Here is a 24967-nt window from a genome sequence, read left to right as displayed (position 1 = left end):
TGCACCATTACACACCAATTTGATTGTTTTATTGCATTCTTTATTATGTTTATTTCCGATGTTACAAAACTTGAAATTTAAATAAAAAAAGATTGTGGGTTCGTGATTATATATTTGTTTGTGCCAGTTCAAGTCTTAAATTTTCTCTTGTTTGTTTTAGAATCATAAATATTAGTAAAAAAATTCGACAATAACGGGTTGAGTACTTGATGAAATATATTATTACCAGTAAAATAAATAATAATTACCCATAGTGTGTTTGTTCAGATACTAATGTAAACACTGTGTACTATTTTATATAAGAGCGTCTAAAAAATTAAAATAATAGTGTACTTTTATATGCGGGAATAAGCGACGGATTTCTGAAGAAGTTGACATACGAATCTTACAAAAGTTAGCTCAAGTTTTTTTATGTCGCTTCTATTCGTTTGTTAAAATTCGACTTTTATATATTAAAATTTCATAGTAAATCGATTTCTTGAATTTTGATATTTAAAATTGCGTTTTTTGGTTTTTATCATGTCATATTTCAAAAACTATATAAAATTTTGTCTTAGTTTTTTAACTGTAATATAATCAAATAGTACAAATTCGAACAATGTAACTCTTACTGTACTAGTGTTTTTAAATTTACACCAAAAAAATCGTTCTTTGTTACTTGCACAAAAAGTGTATTGAAATTTTCAACACGCGAGATTTTTTTCGTTATTATTGAATTATTAAATATTACTTCGCCAAATATCAATTTCAAAATTTTCAGTAATGAAAAACCTGGTTTAGGTAATTAAAATTTAAAAATATGAAAATTTTCGAAATTTTCAGTAAAACAGATTTTTTTATTACTGAGAATTTTACAATAAAAAATTATATAAACATATTAAAACATTTCCAACATAATCAAAATCATGCGTTGATACGGGAAATATTTTCTGATTGTAAAATAGCCAACCAAAACTTGTGAAACTACAGTTTACAACCTTATTCGTAGAACCCCTAATTTCTCCAGGCAAACTACCCTGAATGTCATAAATCTGCAACCCGTGAAGTGTTTATTGCTTTATATATATAAACTAGTTATCAATATGTCTGTCCCCAAAGGGACCCATCACATTCCAAGGACGGGATTATATGTCCTAAAATTCGAATTTTGATATTTAAAAAAATCTTGTCAAACAATAAATTTCAGATTATAAAGTTTACGCTGAAATTCAAGCAATCTGTCAACCGTGACAGTTCCATGTGTCGAGTTGTAATTTACAAAGTGGAAGTATATAATTTATACACACCCAAGTATATAGTAATTCTTTGCACATTTTAATATGTGCAACTGGTGGTTATCACAGATACGTTTGCACAACACATCAAACAACACTAAAGTCTAAAATACAAAAAATATTTATAACTGTTAATAATTCATTTGTTCCATATGTAATACATACAACATCGAGTTTAACGGTTACAGAACTTGTTAATTCGGTGTTTAGCAATAATTTGCAATAGGTACCGACTTTTTGACCACACTTCATTATTTTTTAAGTACCTGTCCGGCTATAATTAGCATTAAACGGGCGTTATCGTGCGCGTTATCTAAATTGTTTCATTTCACTAACTGCTTGCACAAACTAAAGATACTAATTTACTAAATTAAATAATGTCAGAATTGGCCTTATTAGTAAAACAATGCCTCTTAATCTGATCGCGTCGTCACGCTAGCTCAAAAATTCGAGTCACGGATAACCATTAACACATCCTAAATTATCTCTCCACCAATTAACCCATAAAAAAGACTCTCGCCCAGGTAAGTCTAACTTATGTGTTGTTTAGCGTCGTTACTATCGGTTTTCGAATCGACACCTATTATTCCGACGATGTTTACACGTTGTCAAGAATTAATAAATTACGACGATGTACGTGGCATAAATTAGTATAATTAATTAGCGCAATCGTAAATTACCCGATTATGTAAATTCAAAAGTAAAAGTGTTTGTAGTACGCATATTTTATATCAGATATGCAATCATAAATCTGATTGTTAACACGGTGTACATAATGTCGAACGTGATTTATTTGTTGTGTTAAGTGATATTAATCGGTCTGGGTTGCAACAAATCGCGCAAACGAGTTAATTTGAAGACTGGGGTTATTTAAATCTGGATTATTTTTTTTTGTGGCTTGTGAAAATTGGGCACCTAATCCATATTTCATAACAGTACATAGTAAAAAAGGAAAATTACAGCATTTATCTTTTGTAACGGACCAACCCAAATTGTTTACCAACACAACGATAAAAAACTTTAACCGCTAACCACACCATCATATTGTAATAAATTGGGCAGATTGAAAATATTATGTCGGAAATATTGTGTGATGTTGTAGTGTTCAAAACTGTTTGTTGCGTCTACGGTGAAAAAATTTGTGGGGCTCTCGCATCGATGACAAAGGCGAAGTACTCTCGATGCGAACTCAACCCACAAAACAAAGAGGCATTAGTATTTTTGGATAAAAATGTGAAAGAAATGTCGTTCGTCGATTCTTTAGCGTTGTTGACAATTATTGAATAAAACACTGAAACTTTTTTGACGCAGACGTTCTCCTGAAACAGTGGCCTGTGTAATTGCAAGTCTTGTTTTGTTTTTAGAAAATTTAATTATAGAATGAAATGGTTCCAGGACCGAATCTGAATGCATATTATTAATAACCACTAATTGTCGATCACATAAATATGACTCGATAAGCTAACACTGCTTTCTGAATGAAGATAATACAGTAATTTATGCAATAATATGTCATGAGACCCATGTCGAATGCTATTGTTGAATCAAAAGAAGATATTAAATAGCTTTGTTCGTGTTCAAAGGGTGATAGTATTTCAATACATATTCAACTAATATCAACAGTAGTCGGATGTTTATTATGAAATACAAAACGATAATCTTTAAAATACCTAGTTGAAATTTTTTGAAATTTTTTTGTTGATATTTAAAATAGCAATGGATTTTATTTGTTCATCACACACAATTGATGATTAATTTTATAAAGCAAAAAAAGAAGACTAGTATAAAAACTAACGCAATGTGCAATTATTTTTTGCACATTTCAAAATACTTACTAACTGACCTTACTGACATTTTATGGAAAATTAATCATTCTACTTGACACTTCTAAGCTGGTTTTAAACAGGAAAAATTGTGTCCATAATTACGTAACTCAAAAAATGAAGTTTACAGAATTCTTGAGTGATTTTCTGATTCGCGTCTCTCTAAAGTTTTTATATCAGTGAACGATTTGAAATTGGAAATGATTGTAGCTACTTACAGGTATATTATTGAATCTCTTCTATTTCCACAATAATGTTCCTATCAATCGTAACACTAAAAACGTTGTATCTATAAATTTCTTTATCGGCTCTGGTAATACTTCATCATTTCTGAGAAACTTCTTTGAAATTCTCATGTTCCGTGCTGTTGTTTTTGTTTCCTCCAAAAATGTGTTAAATTTTCACATTAAATTCTGGATTTCTAAACAGTCTTTAAACTCACATTTTTAACTAACAACAAAATCGTTGTTAATAATTTAGCTTCTCAGGGACACCAACTAATAATTTTTTAATTTACACCTGAACGTGCTCGCTGCGCTCGCATTTTAAACTTCTTTTTTCAGCTTTATTCTCATGGAAGTTTGCAGGAAAGAGTCTCAGCGAAGTTGTTTGGAAAAATTTCTAGGCTTTAAAAAAGCACGTTTCAATTGCTAGAGTCTCCCAAATTTCAGCAGATAATTACGAACATTTTCAGGATTCACCCTTTTTAGACAATAAAAAATTCTCTTATTAATAATTCAGCTTCTCAGTGACATTAACGAGTTAGCCCCGCCCACCCGCCCTTTATTTTCTTAAAGGATGTGTCATCTGCCAAAATTAGTCTATCTTAGAAGTGCTAGCCCCGCCCACCCGCCCTTTATGTTTGTCCTTGCAATAATAATTTATATAACGTCAACTCCAATATATTGCCAACAAAAAAAATATTCGCCACTTTTTGAGGTATTTGTTCTACACAAGTTGATTTACACAGTTTTCTTGACAAACTGAGTGCATGGAAAAATGGACGAGAGTTTGTCTCTTAGTGTCTTAGCTGTACCTACATATTTTCGAAAAATATTTAGAAAAGAAACTTTTCGTTGGGTTTTTTTATTTATCGTCATTTTCTTCTATTATAACCATTTTTTGAAGTTTTCAGAGACTTTTTCGTATAGTGGTGGAAATAACCCAGGTAAAACTTTTACTCTTTCTGTGTTATGCACTTTATGCGAGACAAAAAATTACCAGATTTTGAGTAGAAGTTATATTAAATGTGTTGAATTATTTAAAAAGAAACTATAATATTGTGCAATTTAAGGAAAAAAAATAGAAACCGAACTGGCAGTCGAAATGTTAAAAATTTCTGAAAAATATTTAATAATTTACAAAAAATACAGGTTGAAGTACTATTAGAAATATAAAAACTCAAGTAAATCCTGTAGATTTAATGTTAATCTGGGAAATTGTGTATAAAACGAATGCATCTAACTAACACGCATACTAAACTCACTTAACATACACCTTGTCAAAAGTTTATGATTTAAGCGAGTCAAACTAACTATTGTATAACTTAACTCAGTTCACATATACCTAGCAAAACTTAACAGCTCCATTATGGCAACAATGGACAGTAATAATCCTTGCGGTTCGGGTCCATAAAGCTTACAATAGCCAGTTTGACTTATGGGTGGTTTGGCTTAAGCCGCTTAAGTCATAAGAGTTTTACAAGGTGTATGTCAAGTGAGTTTAGTATAACTATGAAGTTGCTTCATGCTAGAGTTACGGAAAACATATTAGATTTTACAGTTGGTCCCAGGACCCTAAACACATGGATTAGAAAAATTTGTTTTAAATTTTATAAAATATATTATAATCACCAATTTTGTTTTATAAAGAGTAAACACTCATAAATAAAAAAAAAAGTGTCTGTGTAAGTTAAGTAAATATAAATAAAAACAATAGGTACTTAGCTGAAATATACATAGATTAATAAAAATGCAGAGGTACCTATTAGTTCTATCTGAGAACTATTGGTCTTAGGTATTTCAAGATTTTTTGAGGACATAAAGTCAAAAAATGATCCACATTTTGGATCATTTTCGCATTTAACTTCAACATTATTATATTGTTTGTACAATTCCTCTAAAAATAAATCTTTGATGTATTCCTCAGTGGCCCACAAAATCGTAGATCTTTAGATCTGTTTTCCCTATACAGAATTTGTAAAATACTAGCGAGAACGTAACCTAAATAACATTGATTTTCACCTTGTAATACATCAATGGCGGCTGCTAATGGTCGCATTACATCGACGTATTTAATTAGAAATTCTATTTCAATATACTTATTTTAATTTTGGCTTTCCAAAGCTTCACATATTTTTATCTAAATGGATTTGAGTCAACAAAATCACCACCACATTTTAATCCCATGTTAAATTAATCGAGGATTCAATATTTAATTCGCTTTCCATAAACCGACCTTAAATTTTTTAATTTTGCAATTTTTCGATATTATAATTTTTCATTGTTCGCGTCTTCAGTTTCTCAATTTTTAATTTTTTGTTTCTTCAACTTTCAAGTTCCTTGTGTTTATTTTTCGTTTTCTCGATTTTTTAATTTTCATTTTCTTGATTTTATTCACAATTTTTCATCTTTCAATTCCTCGATTTTCCAATTTTCAATTTTTTTAATATTGCAGTTTTTGGATTTCTCTAATATCCGATTTTCCGATTTTTTAATTTCCAGTATTTCGAATTTACAATATTTCGTTTTTTCGATTTTGTAGTTAGGTATTCGATTTGTACCGTACTTTTAATCACCTGATTCGTTATGCTTTGTTTCATTTGTCAGATTTGTTTGCTCTTTTTTATCATACCTGTAGCCTTCTTTTCACAACAAGAAACTTAAAACATGTTGAAATTGGTACATTTTTGTAGAGAAATATGTGTAACAACGAATGAAAAATTCATCACAATAGAGATTGGGGCGGGTGGGTGGGGTTTAATCTTCGTTTTTTTAATATATAGAGTTTTGTTTCAACAGGATAGTTAAAATGTTTTCAGTTTCTTGTTGCGAAAAAAGACTTCGTATGTTAAGAAAAAATGGACAAAATATAAGCCCCGCCCACCCACCCTTTCTCTATTGTAATGAATTTTTTATTCATCGTGAGCTGAAGGGTGGAACTTAGTTGCAAAATCCTCATTTCTCTACAAGAAAGGGTACAATTTTCTAGATTAATTTTTGATGTTACAATTAAACTTCGCCCCTCGGTCTGATTAGGAATGAAAGACTCATTACAATTGATACCGGGGCGGGTGGGCGGCGCTTTTTTTTTCTTTATGTACATAGTTTTCTTTCGACAATTTTTTGGCACAAAGAATATTATAATAAATAAACATATTGTCCATATATATTATTATAATAATATATTTATTATTCAATAATTTTTGACTCTAACTTGTGCTTTCTCGTTTTTCTCGAAAAACTGAAAAATGTAAAAATTAAAAACTAGTGAAATTTTAAATCGAAAAACTGCCAAATTGAATCGTTCGAAAGTTGGAAAATCCCAAAACTGGTAAATTTAAAAATGAAAACTCGAAGAGATATCGCAGAATTGTAGAAAAGAAAAACAGAAAATTGAAAAATTGCAAATGGAAAAATTGACGAAAAAAAAATTGAAAAAAAGTGAAACTGAAAAAACAACATTACAGGGTGTTATTGAAAGGTACGTACAACAAAATGGACAGTTCTTCGCGAAGTCTAAGAAGTCTGAAAAACTTATTTTGTGTTATCAAAATTATAAGGGGAAAATTAACCCTTATCCAACCCTTTTAAAAGCTACTGAAGGATAAGTAGGTAAAATTAATTTATTTTAGTAAATCCTAGCAACTGTAACAATAAAACTTTTGTCAAAACTAAATGTTGTTATAGAAACGAAAGATGATCTTTTTATCAGAGGCATACAGCGAATTTCGTCATAAATTTTAATAATAATGTTTATCACTAAAAGGAGAATACTTTTACTTAAACTTTTTTAACTTTAGCTGGAGACCAATTGCCGATTTTATTTTGTACGTACATTTTAATAACACGCTGTATAAAATCTGGACATTGAAAAATTGTAAAAATAAAAAAAATAAAAAACTGAAACGAAAAATTGCAAATGGGAAAATGAAAAATTGAAAACTCGAGAAACTCAATTTGAAAAATTGCAAAACCTATAAATTGAAAAATTCAAAAGTTGAAAACACGAAAAATTTGAAATCGAAAGAATGAAATATTGACGAACTGAAAAATTCAGGTCAAAAAAACTGTGGGATCGTTGTTTACGGCATTGGATTTTAGTTTATAGACGATATCAGAAAACAAAAATTGCAAAAACAAAATAAAATTTTTTGAAAAAGTGCAGTTTATTTGGCTGCACTTCAGAAGCGAGGGAAGTTCTGTTGAAATAAGCTTCGACCAAGTTTTTTTCTTTATATTTGTAATCATCTTTTTACAACAAGAAACTTAAGACTTGTTTAAAATAATAAATTTGAATAGGGAAATATCGGTTTTGCAATTACGCTCCGCCCCTCGGTCTGACAACAAATGAAAAATTCATCACGATTGAGATCGAGACGGATCGGTGGGACTTCTCTTTGTTTTTTTTTTTTTTTTTTAATTAATACATTTAATTTTCTTTGTATAACACGACTACTTAAGAACATATTTCACATGGTAATTTCTCTTAGAAAAATAAGGATTTTGCAATTAAGCTCCGCCCCTCGGCTTACAACGAATAAAAAAAATCATCACAATTGAGATAGGGCGGGTGGGCGGGGCCACATTTTTCCTTTTTTTTTCTTAATATAAGTAGCCATCTTTTGATAACAAGAAACTTGGAACATGGTTAAAATGGTACATTTTTGCAGAGTAATATGGATTTTTCAGTTGCAAAATCGATATTTCCTTATACAAATTTTCCATTTTAAACATGTTTAAGTCTACGTATATTAAAACAAAAAGTCAAAATCTAATCCCCCCACCCGCCCTATGTCAATTGTAATGATTTTTTTTTATACGCCTTGAACCAATTTAACTGCAAATACTTATTTCTTTACAAGAAATTAAAAACATATTTTTGAGTATCGTGTTGTTCAAAGAATACCATGTATATTAAGAAAAACAAGGCAAAATATAAACCCCACCCACCCACCCCATCTCAATTGTGATGATTTTTTTATTCTTAGAAACCTAAAACACGATTATAATGATAATTTTTTGTGGATTTTGCAACTTGGCTCCATCCCTAGGTCTGCCAACGAATGAAAACTTCATTATTATTTAAATCAGGACAGGTACGATATTAAGAAAAAATGGACGAAATATAAGGCCCGCCCACCCACCCCGTCTCTATTGTAATGCATTTTTTATTCATCGTGAGTTGAAGGGTGAAGCTTAGTTGCAAAATCCTCATTTCTCTACAAGAAAGGGTAACATTTTCTAGATAAATTTTGATGCTACAATTAAACTCCGCCCCTCGGTCTGATTAGGAATCAAAAACTCACAATTTATATCGGGGCGGCTGGGCGGCGCTTTTTTTTTCTTTATGTAGGTACATAGTTTTCTTTCAACAATTTTTTGTCACAAAGAACAAGAGATATAATAAAAAACATAGTGTCAGTATATATGTATTTCTCGTTTTTCTAGAAAAACTGAAAAATGCCAAAAAAAAAATTAAAAATTCAAAACTAGTGAGGTTTCAAATCGAAAAACTGCCAAATCTAAAAATTGAAGCGTTCGAAACTTGGAAAATCGGAAAACTGGAAAAAATGAAAACTCGAAGAGATATCGCAGAATTGTAGAAAAGAAAAACAAAAAATTGAAAAATTGCAAATGGAAAAATTGACGAAACAAAAAATTGAAACGAAGTGAAATTCAAAAAACATAACATTCTAAAATCGGGACATCGAAAAATTGTTAAAATACAGAAAATAAAAAACTGAAACGAAAAATTACAAATGGGAAAATGAAAAACTGAAATCTCGAGAAACTCAATTCGAAAAATTGCAAAATCTATAAATTGAAAAATTCAAAAGTTGAAAATTCGAAAAATTTGAAATCGAAAAAATGAAATATTGAAAAACTGAAAAATTCAAGTCAAAAAAGCTGTGGGATCGTTGTTTACGGCATTGGAATTTACTTTATAGACGATATCAGAAAACAAAAATTGCAAAAACAAAATAAAATTTTTTGAAAAAGTGCAATTTATTTGGCTGCACTTCAGAAGCGAGGGAAGTTCTGTTGAAATAAGCTTCGACCAAGTTTTTTTTCTTTATATTTGTAATCATCTTTTCACAACAAGAAACTTAAGACATGTTTAAAATGGTAAATTTGTATTGGGAAATATCGATTTTGCAATTACGCTCCGCCCCTCGGTCTAACAACGAATGAAAAATTCATCACGATTGAGATCGAGACGGATGGGTGGGACTTCTCTTTGTTTTGTTTTTTTTTTTTAATTAATACATTTAATTTTCTTTGTATAACACGACTACTTAAGAACATATTTCACACGGTAATTTCTCTTAGAAAAATAAGGATTTTGCAATTAAGCTCCGCCCCTCGGCTTACAACGAATAAAAAAAATCATCACAATTGAGATAGGGCGGGTGGGCGGGGCTACATTTTTCCTTTTTTTCTTAATATAAGTAGCCATCTTTTCACAACAAGAAATTTAGAACATGGTTAAAATGGTACATTTTTGCAAGGTAATAAGTATTTTTCAATTGCAAAATCGATATTTCCTTATATAAATTTTCCATTTTAAACATATTTAAGTCTACACATATTAAAACAAAAATACAAAATGTAATCTCACACCCGTCCTATGTCAATTGTAACCAAGGGGGCGGAGCTTAACTGCAAATACTTATTTCTTTACAAGAAATTAAAAACATGTTTTTGAGTATCGTGTTGTTCAAAGAATAGCATGTTTAAGTATTAAGAAAAACAAGGCAAAATATAAAACCCGCCCACCCACCCCATCTCAATTGTGATGTTTTTTATATTCTTAGAAACTTAAAACACGTTTAAAATGGTAACTTTTTGTGGATTTTGCAACTTGGCTCCACCCCTAGCTCTGCCAACGAATGAAAACTTCATTACTATTTAAATAATTACAGGTACGAGTGGGGCTTAATCTTTGATTTTATTATTTTCTTAATATACATAGGATTCTTTGAATAACACGATACTCAATGTTTTCAATTTGTCGTGGAGAAATAAGGATTTTGCAGTTAAGCTCGTCGCCCTTGGTTCACGGCGAATAAAAAAATATATCACAATTGAGATTGGGCGGGTGGGCGGGGCTACATTTTGCCTTTTTTTTTTTCTTAATATGTGTAGACTTATTTCGACAACAAGAAACTTAAAACATGTCTAAAATAGTAAATTTTTGTAGTAATCAATTAAATCCTCCACTTTTCTTCTACAACTTCTTTAAATACGGCAAAAGTTGAACAACAAAGTTACTATCAACGGCAACGGAGTTGATAAATGATAATTTACACATTGCTTATCAGTGCACCACTTTTTGCTTCTTAATCCTAGCCGTTCTGTGGAATTCATTGAATAGTAATAATAATAATAATAATAATAATAATTTTTCATTATTGCTCGATTTAAACTTTTGATTTGTCTAATTATTCGATGTTTTCAAGTTTTTATTTTTACAATTTTTCGGTTTTCAGTTTTTCACTCTTTCAGTTTCTCGATTTTAAATTTTTGGGTTTTTTTAGTTTTTGTTTCTTCAGTCTTCGATTTTTCAATTTAACGTTTTCTCCTTTTTTCGATTTTTTTAAATTTCTAGTTTTTCAATTTTTTATTTTTATATTTTAAAATGTTTCTTTTTTCAGTTTTATTTGTCAATTTTTCGATTTTTATTTTTCCCTTCTCCAATTTTTCAGTCTGCAATTTTTCGAGATTTCAGTTATAGGTAAATATTTTCAGTTGTTCGATTTCAATTTTCGAATTCATCAGTTATTGGATTTTTCAATTTTCCGTTTTCTCAGTTTTTTGGTTCCAGATTTTTAATGTTTGGATTTTCAGTTTTTCGACTTTCCAATTTTTCGATTTCTATATTTTTCAGTTTTACAGTTTTCGATTTTTAAATATGGTTATGATAGGTCAAGAAACACTCAGTTGTGTGTGTAACAATTTTTACAACACACCGAGAAAGTGTTCCACCACAAACAATTCCATCCGTATTTGTCCGCTACAAAGAAATTCGCCTCGTTCCCATCACCACTAATAGACATCTTAATTATACTTTTCCAATCTCGCCCGTCGCCTCAAACCACCACGGCGCCTCCTCGCGCCACCCCCGCCACCACCCCCAAATGACTTATGTGCTTAAACTCTTTGTTAATTCATCAAATCCACAAGTTTCAGTGCGTCGCAGCCAAACAATAGCCCCAATTACAGGTCCGGCTCCAATTTGTCATAAAAAACGAGCGAATTCCCCCGACAATGCGGCCTCCTGTCACGGTGGTGTAATTTACACGTGAAAAGAACAAATATTTAAAACATAATTTCTCCGGCACGTAACCGTATTAATTAATAGCTTTCTGTGTGTTAAGGGCTGCGAGAGGTACGGCAGGAGAGACCTCGTTCACGCGAAGGCTGCATTAGCGATAATGTGCGATGGTGATGGCGATTAGGAGTCTTACATGCACTCGTCGCGCAGGAAGGCCTTGATAATGGCCTTTTACTACTGCACACGATTCTGCATTAATGCGTGAGGTGTGTTTATACGAAAATCGACACGTACGGCTTCATTTGGGAAACAAATAAAAATTTACTGTTATCTCACACTGGAAACTTCCAAGACTACTAATTTTGAAAAATCAATGGTTACAACTTTTTATTATTTCCAATAAATGCAAATTATGCACGCTGGATAAAAACAAAAAAAGTTAGAATATTAAAAATTAGTAACAAAACTTAAGCCAGAAATTATACTTGCAAAAAGTGTGTAATGCAAATCTAAGGAACAATTAGGCAAATATATTAACAAAGGATCAAATTGAGGCTCTAAAAGGGAAGAAATTCAAAAAATGTTCCGAGCTAACAATCACTACATCTTTGAAGCTTAAATTTGGATGTGGGACCAGTGGATATAACTTATTAAGAAAAATGAAACTACCATTTCCAGCTATTCGAACATTGAATTTTCATTTACAAAATTTAGAGTTTAAATCTGGAGTTTTGGATGAAATTATAGCATTTCTGAAAATTAAATGTGAATCGCTTAATCAGGATTTTGGGGGGGATTGTATGGTGGCATTGGACGAAATGGAAAAAATTTACTTTTTAGCAGATGGGCCACATTTATTAAAAAATATAAAGCAACGTTTGGTACAAAACAAAATCATTCAATTATCAAATGATTTTGTTGAAAAATATGAACTAACTTCTGATTTGGTTGACGTGCAACACAGGTTTTTGTGAAGAAGAAGGCAAATTTGAGCTGCAATTTGTGTCTAAATTAAATGTGGATCTTTTACAAACTAACCATTTTAACAAAGTGAAGGTGTCCAATTCTCGAAATGTTTTGAAACGAAATGTCAGTTGTGGAATAAAATTTGATGCGGAAGACAAATCTTCTCTAACGACAGCTGTTTTTATTGATGTTGTACATAGGTGGTTCCAGTTGATTAGTTCTAGATCAACTATTTTGGCCTTGAGCAAGTTTAATATGGCTGTCTATAGGGAAACTATAGAATTCTTTCAAGAGTTTATTTATTAACATCAAAATTTTCTCAAGATAGTTTAGAAAATGTATTTTCCCAAATTTGGTCAAGACATCCGGTTCCTACGGCCATTCAATTTAAATATGACTCACAACTTTTATCAGTTTCTCAATATTTGGACGTTTCAAATAACTCAATTACGAAACCGACAGAACAACACTTTAGTTGGTTTTTTGAGTTATATTAAAAATAATAACAGAAAAGAAAACGATGTTCCTAAAGGAAAAGAAAATTTAGCTTTACGTAGAAATTGGAATTTGAAGAAAAAAGAACTTTCTTTGAGAGAAAAAAAAGCTGTGTACAGTTGCATAGGTTACGTTGTTAAAAGCTTGATAAAAATCAAAATTTTTGCAAAAAATGTATTATTGCTTTTATTATTTCTCTAAGAAGAATTGTAATGAAAATTATGTAAAATTTGTGGCATTAAAAGAATATAAAACTGGTGCTTTACATTACGCTTCAGAGAACGCGTTCCAAATAGCAATTTTAGTAGAGCAAATATTTTGTAATTTGAGAGATTATTTAAAGATGAATAATTTTTGCATTGGTAATGTTTTGAAACTCATGAAGAAAGAAATTAGGAAAACTTCGACTTATCGCTCAATACAATTTCCAACATGTTGCAACAGCGAAACAAAATTTACTGCAAGAATGATGGTTTACCGTCTGAAAATATATACCAGAAAAGCTAAACAAGGAATAAGAAAAAAACAAAGAGTAAAATGGTCCAGCAAAAGCCATGCAATGAGGGATTTGGTTGAAAATGCAAATCAAAAATTTGAAAAAAAAATAAAGAGTAACAGTTTCGTAACTTAACTGCTGATCGTTGTTTTTTTAAAGAACCCTTCATTACTGACACATCGTGTATAAATTAGCAAAAAAAGAAGACAAATAAAAGCAGAATTAAATTCTGGGGGTCTTCATAGGATATTTTGCCTTTTGATTATTTTATTTTTTTAGTTTGTTTTTTTTTTTTTCTTAATATACAGTATGTCCCCGGATTGAGTTCACAAGAGGAAAAAAAACTGTATTTTCTATTTTACAAAAAAATGACACAGGAATAACATTTTTTGCTTAATTCAAAATGAATAAATCTGCAATTAAAACTTCCATATTCCTGGTCTGTACTCTTGAAATTAATTTTTTCATATTTCTAAATTCTTCGTTACTTTTAGTATTTATTCGTTTTGAATTAAGCAAAAAATGTTATTTCCATGTCATTTTTGTGTAAAATATAAAATACAGTTTTTTTCCTGTTGTGAATTCAATCCGGGGAGATACTGTATATAGTATTCTTTGAACAACACGATACTCATTTTTAATTTCTTGTAAAGAGCGGATTTATAAGCACAAAAAATTAAGAATTTTAAACAAAAAAGCATTAAAAACATAATCATATTACAAATCAAAGAACACTTCTTAGAACTTTGGATAAAATATTATTACAATAATCCTAGATTTTATATTTTACACACGTATTTCAGTTTTCTTTAAAATAATTTATGATTGTAATATGTTCCAAGTTGTCCACTGTAAAATTTTTTCTCCGATCATTTAAAATGTGTTTAAAATTGGAGAATGTGCGTTCAACATCCACACTCGTTTTTGGCGCAAATTTGAATTTTGCAACTAATGTTGAATCTAACTCCAAATTTTCCACCTTCTGGCCTTGTAAAACACGAGCAACGTCGGAGAGAACACCGAAACCTGCATTTTTAGTTAACACTTCGTCAAGTTTTTGAGATACTGTAGTACCAATATCACCCCTTACTGCGTTTGCTTGTTGTTTAAATTCTTTCACTACGTATATGGCATCAACCAACAACATGTTGGGTTTTTCTGACTTTTCTATTACCTCACATACGAATTGATAATTGCTTCTTAGAAAAGCTAGATCTTGTCGCAAATCGTTGTTTTCCAAAATATTTGTGCAATCTTTAATCGATTGAGAAGAATCTTCGCTAAACTCCGTAACTACTTCCTCAAATTCGTTGATATATTTGTCATAATAAAATGTGGCCTGTCATCATGTTCCCCACCTCGTTACAATCGGCTCTGGGGGCAATGGTATCTTTGGAAATTTTTCCTTAAAATGTTGCACTCTTAGTAGGGCTTTAACAAAAATCTTTTTACCATTTGCCACTAATTTATTAACAGTAGGAAACTGCAAACGTATTCCTTCAGCCACTCTGTTTAAACCGTGGGCAATGCAAGTAGAGTGAATTAAATTGGGGTACAATATTTTTAGATTATTCCCTGCTTTCAGCATATAACGAGCTGCATCCGAGATCATCAATAAAATTTTATTGGCAAAAATAGTGACGTAAGACTGTCATTTACAAATCTGGTAATCGTATTGCCATTTGTTTTATCTAACATTTTCAAACTTACTACATACCCTCGACTAGGGAAATTTTCATTTAAGATTCCAACAATTAAACTTGCCACGTATCTTCCACAACTATCGGTTGTTTCATCGACAGCGAACCATAAATAATTATCTCCAATACGATGTTTAATTTCGTTGTAAACTTGTTGAAACACTGGGCCTACATAATTTTTTCGGAGAGTACTTTCAATCGGAATATGTCGATTGCAGTGTTTTTCAAGGAATTCTTGAAGAGGGCTTCTCCCCAATTTTTTTAAAGGTATATTGGACTGGATCATCATTTTACATAAATCGAAATTAAACTGAAACTGCTCATCTTTTGTGGAAGTAGATGCAACAGATTCATGTGTGGTCTGCTGTTTAATTTTAGAAACTTCAAACATTTTCTTCCTTTCTACATGAAGAGTCGTTCTTCTGACATGTTGCGTCACGTTATATTTTTTATCACTTTGAATCTAAAACAACGCACATATACAGGATTAACAAAGGAAAATAGATAAAAAAAAATTAGTGAGCTTACGGTTTTCACACAAGCTCTGCAGAATATTTTGTTGTTTTCTAATTTTAATTCTGGAAAAATCCCTTATCCACTCATCCGGCATCGATTTTACTTTCGGCATTCTTTTAAAATATCAGTAATATTACCAAAAAGAACTCAACATGTAACAAGGGAGAACCACGTATAACACTGTACTACGACAGATGCGATAGACTAATGGTTGTGAAATAAACGGTTCATTTCCTTAAAAGTTTCCATTAGAAAAATTTTAAGGTAGGTAGTTGGGTACAATAATCCTTTTTTCTAGAAAATCTTCAACGGTCTTGCCGCAAAATGCCGAAAAAGAACATCTGGTTAAAAGCTTTAATTCATTATCAACCGAAGTAAGGATTTAAAGTCATAAAATCTATGGAGTACTTTTCCAATCCTATAATAAAATTTTATTACCCAAACAACCGAAACCTATTCACAGAAAGGGTCTTGAGTAAGTGTACTTCAATGGTCAAGTCCAGGTAAAATGCATACGATACGAAACGCCTAACTAACAAGTATTTGTCATCCCGACAAGGCCGGCATTTGAACAAAATATGCATTAAAACTCATATTCGTCGAAAAAAGCATTAAATAAGCATATAAGTTTTAATATGCATAAAATTGAAAAAAAAACAAATAAGCATAAAAAAAATGTGTCAAATGACTCCAAATTGTATCATAGTTACAGATATAAAAAAGTTTTGAAGTGCTTACATTTTTCACAAAAAGCATTAAACCTAGAAATCCGCTCTCTGGAAATAAGTATTTTGCAGTTAAGCTGCGTCCCCTTGGTTCACGGTGAATAAAAACAATCATCACAATTGCGATAGGGCGGGTGGGCGGGCTTTCATTTTGCTTTTTTGTTTTAATATATGTAGACTTCTTTTCCCAACATGAATCTTAAAACATGTTTAAAAAGGAAAATTTGTACAAGGAAATATCGATTTTCCATGTTTCCTTGCAAAAACCATTTTAACTATGTTTTAAGTTTCTTGTTATGAAAAGATAGCTGCGTATATTCAGAGAAAAAAGGCAAAATATAATCCCCGCCCACCCGCCCGATCTCAATTCTGATGATTTTTTTTATTCATCGTAAGCCATGGGGCGGAGTTTAATTGCAAAATTCTTATTTTTCTACAAGAAATAAAAAATATGCTTTTGAGTATCGTGTTGTTCAAAAAATACCATGTATATTTAGAAAAAGCAAGCCAAAAATTAAGTCCCACTCATATCCATCCCAAGCTTAATTGTGACCGAGGAGGATAACAAAAAAATTGAGGAAGAATTTGTGTATACTTATTTTAATTTCAAATTTGGTGCTACTCTAATTCGCTCTAAAACTACACCAACTGTTGCCTGTCGAAGAACGAAGACATTCAATATATTAGAACCGTCTGCATGTCAGCCCTAAAACATTAAAAAAAAAACTGTTTTCACCTAAGTCCAAGAGGAAAAACTCCAGGTCAAAATGTATTTCTCCAAAACAGGAGAGATAGATATTTGCAATGTATATTCTACGTCTTCGCCTGCTTCCAGAGGACACTCTATGTTGACTATACCATCGCAAGCATCTTCTTGTTCTAGAGGAAGAATCTTCGTGCTAGGAAAAGATAAAGTGAAGATAAGGAAACAGAAGATAAGTGAACTTACGTGACGTGAAGTTCATTGCAATGTTAGTGGTACTATTGATCGGGAATATGCAGGGTGGTTCGACGCAGTTTTCAATTTCAACATTATCAGGAAGAGGAATATCACCGACCGCTGAAAAAATGTCAAAGTAAAAATTGAACGGTTGATAGTAGTTAAATGTGGTTTTACTCACCGGTACAAGGAGTGACAGTGGTGGCTTCGACACTGATACTTAAAGAAAAAACGAAAATTACGGCAGACGATTTTTGGAAATGCCATAGTATTTTTTGAGGAACCGAGGCGTATCATGATAAGATGCAGATATAATAATAACCTGTATTGCCCTACAGTTCCTAGAACCTCTTACAGAGCAATATTAATAATTATAAATAAACAAAAAATAAGATCGAACCGACGATTTAAATATTAATTAACACACAAAAAAAAACGTAAATCAAATCCTAAGTAAGTAAACAATCATCTAACAAAAAATAAACAAAAATAGTGTCATTAATTTAACATGTTCCTCACTAATTTCCTAAAATTTATTTCATTAAGGTAAAAGACATTCGAATCCTTAAACTTATTATTATATAACATACAGATTAAATTAATTGGAGATCTCAGTAATATATTTGTATGAGCTGCAGGAAAGTATAAAGACAATGCTCCTCTACAACATAGCCGTGGAACATGAAATGAAATCACAACTCAGCACAATCAATTTTAAACTGAACGATTTTATGAAAGAACGTTATAATGGCGATTTGTCTTCTACTATCCAAAGGTAGCATTTTAAATTCAGCTAACAAAATGGAATTATCAATTCCACGCTGCGGATAGATACCATGTTTTTTGAACCAACAAAATTTGAGAAATCTTCTCTGAACTGCTTCAATAGCACTTATATGAATGAAATAAATTGGATGCCAAATAATACATCCATATTGTAAACATGCAACAACATAAGAATTAAACAAAACCTTAATTGTTGAAATATTGTTAAACGACTTACCTTGTCTTATTATAAAGCCTAATAATGAAAATGCTTTCGCTATTATATGATTAATATGATACACAACCGTTAACTTACAATCAAAAAAGATACCTAAATCTTTGATGACGCTTTCTCTAATTAGTGGGTCATTACCAAACTTATAATCATAAATTGTAGGAGAGGTCTTACGTGTAAACGATACTACTTTACATTTATTCACGTTCAAATATAGTTTATTGGAAGAACACCACAAATTAAGGCGTTTTAAATCATCTTGCAGTAATTGTTTTAAATCATCAGCATACAGTAGAAGGGGACATTTGGATATGGTTGGTAAATCATTGATAAACATTATGAACAATAACGGCCCCAGATTGGCTCCTTGCGACACACCAGAATGTATTTGATATGTAAAAGAAGAGAAACCATTGTAGAAGACATACTGAGACCTATGCGAAATATATGATTTTAAAAGATGTAAAACCAAACCTGAAATACCAAATGTTTCAATCTTAGATGTTAAAATTTTGTGATCAATGCGGTCAAAAGCTTTTGAAAAGTCTGTATATATTACATCCACTTGTGATTGGTTATCAATATGGATTTTGCTATTATGGGGCAGAGTCTGAAACTTAAAATACGTTTAAAATGGAAAATTTTGGTAAGGAAATAAGGATTTTGCAGTTAAGTTCCGCCTTCTTGGCTCACAACGAATAAAAAAAATCATTACAATTGAGACAGGGCGGGTGGGTGGGGCTTATATTTTACCTTTTTCTTCTTAATATACATAGCCATCTTTTCACAATAGGAAACTAAAAACATGGTTAAAATGGTACATTTTAACAAAGAAATGTGGATTTTGCAATTATGGGACGGAGATTAATTTTAAAATCGATATTTCTTTATACAAATTTACCATTTTAAACATATTTTAAGTTTCATGTTCTAAAAAAAAATCTACACATATTAAAATAAAGAGGCAAAATGTAAGCCCGCCCACCCGCCCTGTGTCAACTGTAATAATTTTTTTATTCGCCGTTAACCAAGGGGGCGGAGCTTAACTGCAAAATACATATTTTTTCTTGTTCAAAAAGTACTATGTATATGTATTAAAAGAAAAAAGACAAATATAAACCCCGCACACCCACCCCATCTCAATTGTGATTATTTTTTTATTCTTAGAAACTTGAAAATGGTAAATATTTGTAAGGAAATATGGATTTTGCAATTAGGCTCCGCCCCTACGTCTGTCAACGAATGAAAACTGCATTACTATTTAGATCAGGGCAGGTATGGGTGGGGCTTTAATTTTTTCTTAATATACATAGTATTCTTTGAACACGATAATCAAAAATTTTTTATTCTCCTAGAGAAATAAGGATTTTGCAGTTAAACTCCGCCCCCTTGACTCACGACGAATAAAAAAATCATCAGAATATAGATAGGGTGGGTGGGCGGGGCTTATATTTTGTCTTTTTCTGCTTAATGTACATAGCCATCTTTTCACAACAAGATACTAAAAACATGATTAAAATGGTACATTTTGCAAGGAAATATGGATTTTGCAATTATAGGGCGGAGTCTAGTTGCAAAATCGATATTTCCTTATACAAATTTAAAATTTAACCCATATTTTAAATTTCATGTTGTGAAAAGAAATCCACACATGTTAAAACAAAAAGACAAAATATAAGCCCGCCCACCCGCCCTATCTCCATTGTGATTAATCTTATCAGCAAAATACTTATTTCCTTGCAAAAAATTAAAAACATGTTTTTGAGTATCGTGTTGTTAAAGGAATACTGTGTATATTAAGAAAAAAAAGCCAAAATATAAAATCCGCCCACCCGCCCCATCTCAATTGTGATGATTTTTTATTCTTAGAAACCTAAAACACGTTTAACATGGTAAATTTTTGTAAGGAAATATAGATTTTGCAATTAGACCCCGCCCCTAGGTCTGTCAACGAATGAAAACTGCATTACTCTTTCGATGAGGGCAGGTGTGGGTGGGGCTTATTCTTTGGCTTTTTTTTTTAATATACATAATATTCTTTGAACAACACGGTACGCAAAAACATGTTTTTAATTTCTTGTAGAGAAATAAGGATTTTGCAGTTAAGCTCCGCCCTCTTGGCTCACGACGAATAAAAAAAATCATCACAATTGCGATAGGGCGGGTGGGCGAGGCTTACATTTTACCTGTTTTTCTTAATATGTGCAGACTTACTTCGATAACAAGAAACTTAAAATACAATTAAAATGGTAAATTTTTGTAGTAATCAACTTAAATCCCCCACTTTTCTTGTATAACCCTTTAAATATGGCAAAAGTTGAACATCAAAGTTACTATTAAGGGCTGAGTATCGTGTTGTTCAAAGAATACTATATATGTATAATAAAGAAAAATAGAAAAATATAAACCCCGCCCGCCCACCCCATCTCACTTGTGATGATTTTTTTATTCTTAGAAACTTAAAATACGTTTAAAATGGTAAATAATTGTAAGGAAATAGGGATTTTTGCAATTAGGCTCCGCCCCTAGGTCTGTCAACGAATGAAAACTGCATTACTATTTAGATCAGGGCAGGTTTGGGTGGGGCTTTGATTTTTTCTTAATATGCATAGTATTCTTTGAGCAACACGATACTCAAAAATTTTTAATTTCTCCTAGAAAAATAAGGATTTTGCAGTTAAGCTCCGCCTTCTTGGCTCACGACGAATAAAAAAAATCATCACAATTGAGATAGGGCGGGTGGGGGGGGCTTATATTTTGCCCTGTTTTTCTTAATATACATAGCCATCTTTAAAGAGCAAGAAACTTAGAAGATTTTGCAATTATGGAGCGGAGTCTAGTTGCAAAATCTATATTTCCTTATATAAATTTAAAATTTTAAACATATTTTAAGTTTCATGTTATGAAAAGAAGTCTACGCATTTTAATAATAACAAATTAAAATATAAGCCCGCCCACCCGCCCTATCTCAATTGTGGTGAATGTTATCTGCAAAATACTTATTTCCTTACAAGAAATTAAAAACATGTTTTTGAGTATCGGGTTGTTCAAAGAATACTATATGTATATATATTAAGAAAAAAAGTCAAAATATAAACCAATCCATAGGTTTGTGACAGTTGAGCGTTTATCAATAAAACCATGTTGTTGTGGTGAAATAAAGTTTCTCACATGAGGATATATGTAAGAGTATAACATAATTTCAAGAATTTTGGAGAAATTACATAAGATACAGATCGGACGATATTTTGAAACATCAGCTTTGTCTCCAGATTTAAAAACAGGTATAACTTTAGACAAGTTCCATTTCGATGGAAAGACACCATTCTTGAGGGCGGTATTAAATATTGCTAATAAAGGCTGAATAAATACATATTTGCAGTCACGTACGAAGAAACTAGGTAATTCATCTGGACCGGCTGTAAATGAATTATTGAAATAATTTATGGCAGTAAGTATATCATGCTCAGTAATTTCTTTAATATAGAACGTTGGTGTGTTTAAATTGTAAGTATCATCTATATTGGAGTCATTGTCAGAAGATTGAGAATAAGAAGACTGAAAATAAGAGGCAAATGCATCAACAATATCAGAAGGAGTATTAAGGGAATTATCGTTATAGATCATTCGACCAGGAATTCTGGTCAGACCTTTTTTGGATTGTACATATGACCACAATGTTTTGAGGTCGTTCCTAAGATCAGTTTCTATATCCGCGAGATATTTTTTAAGTGAAGCAGCTATTTGGTTTTTTAGCAGTTTACGGTAAAAATTTGAACTTAGCGTAATAAAATGAATTTTTATATTTTTGATATTTCTTATGATAATACGATTTGGATTTAATATTACTGATTATGTTACTATCAAACCATGGTCGGAATCTAGTTTTTTTTTAAATAGCTCTATATGTTGCTTAATATTTTATATAAATAGCTGTAAAAATATTCTACTATGGTATCAGTGTCCTTGAAATTACTTAAAAAAGACCAACCCACATTACAAAGTTCCTGATAAAGCAAAGGAAAATTGGCTTTACGAAAATTGAAAGACTTAGATTGACTTACGTTATTATTTGGAAAAGAATTTATGCTATCACTTGTCAAATCAATTGAAACTGAGAGAGCTGGATGGTAAGAGTCTTCTACAACGATAGGAACTAAATCACGCATGACCTTACAATTAGTATTTGAGAAAACAAGATCCAGCAATCTATCACTAGAGTTTCTGATGATGTTATACTGAGATAGATTCAAAAACTTACTAAAGTTGTTAAGTGTAAGAACAAGAGTATTATTTGTATCAGTAGTGTATTGTGGAATATTAAAGTCTCCTATTATAAACAAACTATCATCACCACTAAAGTTATCCTCAAAATAATTACAGAGTATAAGTAAATCATTATGAGAAGGTGTTCTTGGAAAATAGACAACAAATATATAGAATGGTAGTCTGTTTAGATAGCATTTACACCCTACAATCTCAACATTGATCAATTCATTAAGTAGATTAGTTAAATCAATATTTTCTACAGTGATAGAGTATTTTAATGCCAAAAGAACACCCCCACCAATTAAAGTATTTAGCTGATTATAATTAATCACACCTATACACATTATATAAGTGAGGAGATATTATTTCTGAATTAGAGATAGAATCATTTAGCCATGTTTCAGAAATACAAATGATGTCAAAGCCCATGTCACTAGTGCCATTAAAAAAATCATTTACTTTATTCCGAATAATAATAATGTGGTTCGCCCCCCTTTAAATTTCAACTGTTCCCTAGAATATGCCAAAAGAGTATCTACAGTGAAATATTCGTTTTTTTCATTAAGTTGCCAAATTTGTCGTTGCAGGTCTTCGCTTGCCAGATAGTGATGTTTTTTAAAATTTTGGTCCCCTGTTGATAAGATTTTCACCACAGTTGATGTTCCCACCTATGAGAAAAAAAATTAAAAAATATTTTACGGCGTATTACATTACAGAAAATATGTTCGAGACCCTCATAGTTACTTCTTCGAAAGAAAGATCGGGCCTGTCTTTTCGAAACTGCAAAAAACATCTTTTTATTGCAATTTTTTGTTGCAGTAAAACTATTTTAGGCATTTTCTTTTTAAATAATGTCACAATGACAAATTATCTATGCTGACCGATTATTCATTAAAACTTAAGATCACCTGTTAGGTCAACCTAGCATTTCTGCAACAAAGTAAAATTTTATACTACTTATCATTTAATCACAACCCATAAAAATTTGCTGTTATCTTCCAGTGAAACTTCCAAGTCTAAAACTCCAATAACGGCCTTCTCTTGCACCCCTCGCGTTTCCACTCTACTTCTTGCGCCCACACCGCCCCCACGTCAATTATGACGTTTCGAACGTTATCCACAGGAATCGGAATCACGGTGAGTAATTCCGCGGTACGTAAACATCGCCAGAATCGAATGATCCCGGCTACTGGGCACCGGATCGCAAGGTAAGGAATACCATCGCGTGGGCTCGTATGACTGGACATCGGCGAGGTATCGGCCCTCGGACGGGTGCGAGTGAAACCCACCCGGCGAGACGTCTCCAGTTACACCACCGGTAAAGAGATACTGGACGTGTACCACCGGTGATATGCTCAAGTAAATTTGTCATGAACGCTGCTGGAAAACCAGGTGATTTATGTCGAGCGGTCGGATGCTGGCGCTACCGAGCCGACTGGAAAAATTGGTCTTGATGTGTTTGTAGATTAGGTTTTTGCTCGAGGGTAAAACGAGGCGATTTTTTAATTATAGGTGGGGTTGGTTCAGAGTGGAGTCCTCGATTACGAAAGCATAAAAAATAGGATTATTATGCATAAAAGGTGATCTAATCACTAATTTGATTTCATCTTTATTAAGATTATTAATATTGAACATCAAGCCCATAGGGAAGCCGACAATGTCTGGACATCTGCAGGGTTATCACAAGGTTGGAGGCTAGGGTCACTGCTTATTTTATATTTCGTTAATGATATGGTACAGTAATAATAATAAAGTAGTAGTTACCTTGAAATGAACAAAGTCCACCGTATTGACCAAAAAATCCGGCAGCAATCCATACAAGGAATTTAGAGGTAATAATATCCACAATTTGTGGCCTTACAAGATTCTTTTAAATTCATTCAAAAACAGAACACCAGGAGCCTTCAAGGGTTTTTTAACCCATTTGCAAATTCTTAAGAAAATCGCTATAAACAAAATTCTTCAAATCTTCTTTTAAATTTGTCCAAAACAAAATATCAAAGGTCCTTAAAGATTTTTAAATTTAAATGGAAATAGTGAAAAACTGAGCTGTTGAAAAATTAACTGAAAATCAACCAAAAATTCTAAGATATACCTAGATCTCCAAAAACACAGCGTGTTTATGGTTCCGGAGTAAGATTTTCGAAATATTCGGCTCCAAAGTCAATTTTCTTTTTTTTAATTTTATGTGGGCAATTCTGGAGAAACTGCATCATTGTCGAAGAAGTGTAACCTAAAATAATTTCTGGAGGTTGAAATCTACAAAA

General features: G+C 31.7%; 1 protein-coding gene across 3 annotated transcripts in view; it reads left to right on the top strand.

Annotated features, from left to right (window-relative positions):
• The window catches only part of LOC135131081 (uncharacterized), a 782641-nt gene that overhangs the window by 488990 nt on the left and 268684 nt on the right, over window positions 1-24967 (top strand). The window lies entirely within an intron of this gene.

The sequence above is a fragment of the Zophobas morio genome, unplaced genomic scaffold (assembly GCF_036711695.1).
Source record: "Zophobas morio isolate AGI-343-1 ecotype UQ-CSIRO unplaced genomic scaffold, CSIRO_AGI_Zmor_V1 ptg000018l, whole genome shotgun sequence".
Classification (NCBI taxonomy): Eukaryota; Metazoa; Arthropoda; class Insecta; order Coleoptera; family Tenebrionidae; genus Zophobas; species Zophobas morio.
This window is presented reverse-complemented; position numbering and strand designations above follow the sequence as displayed.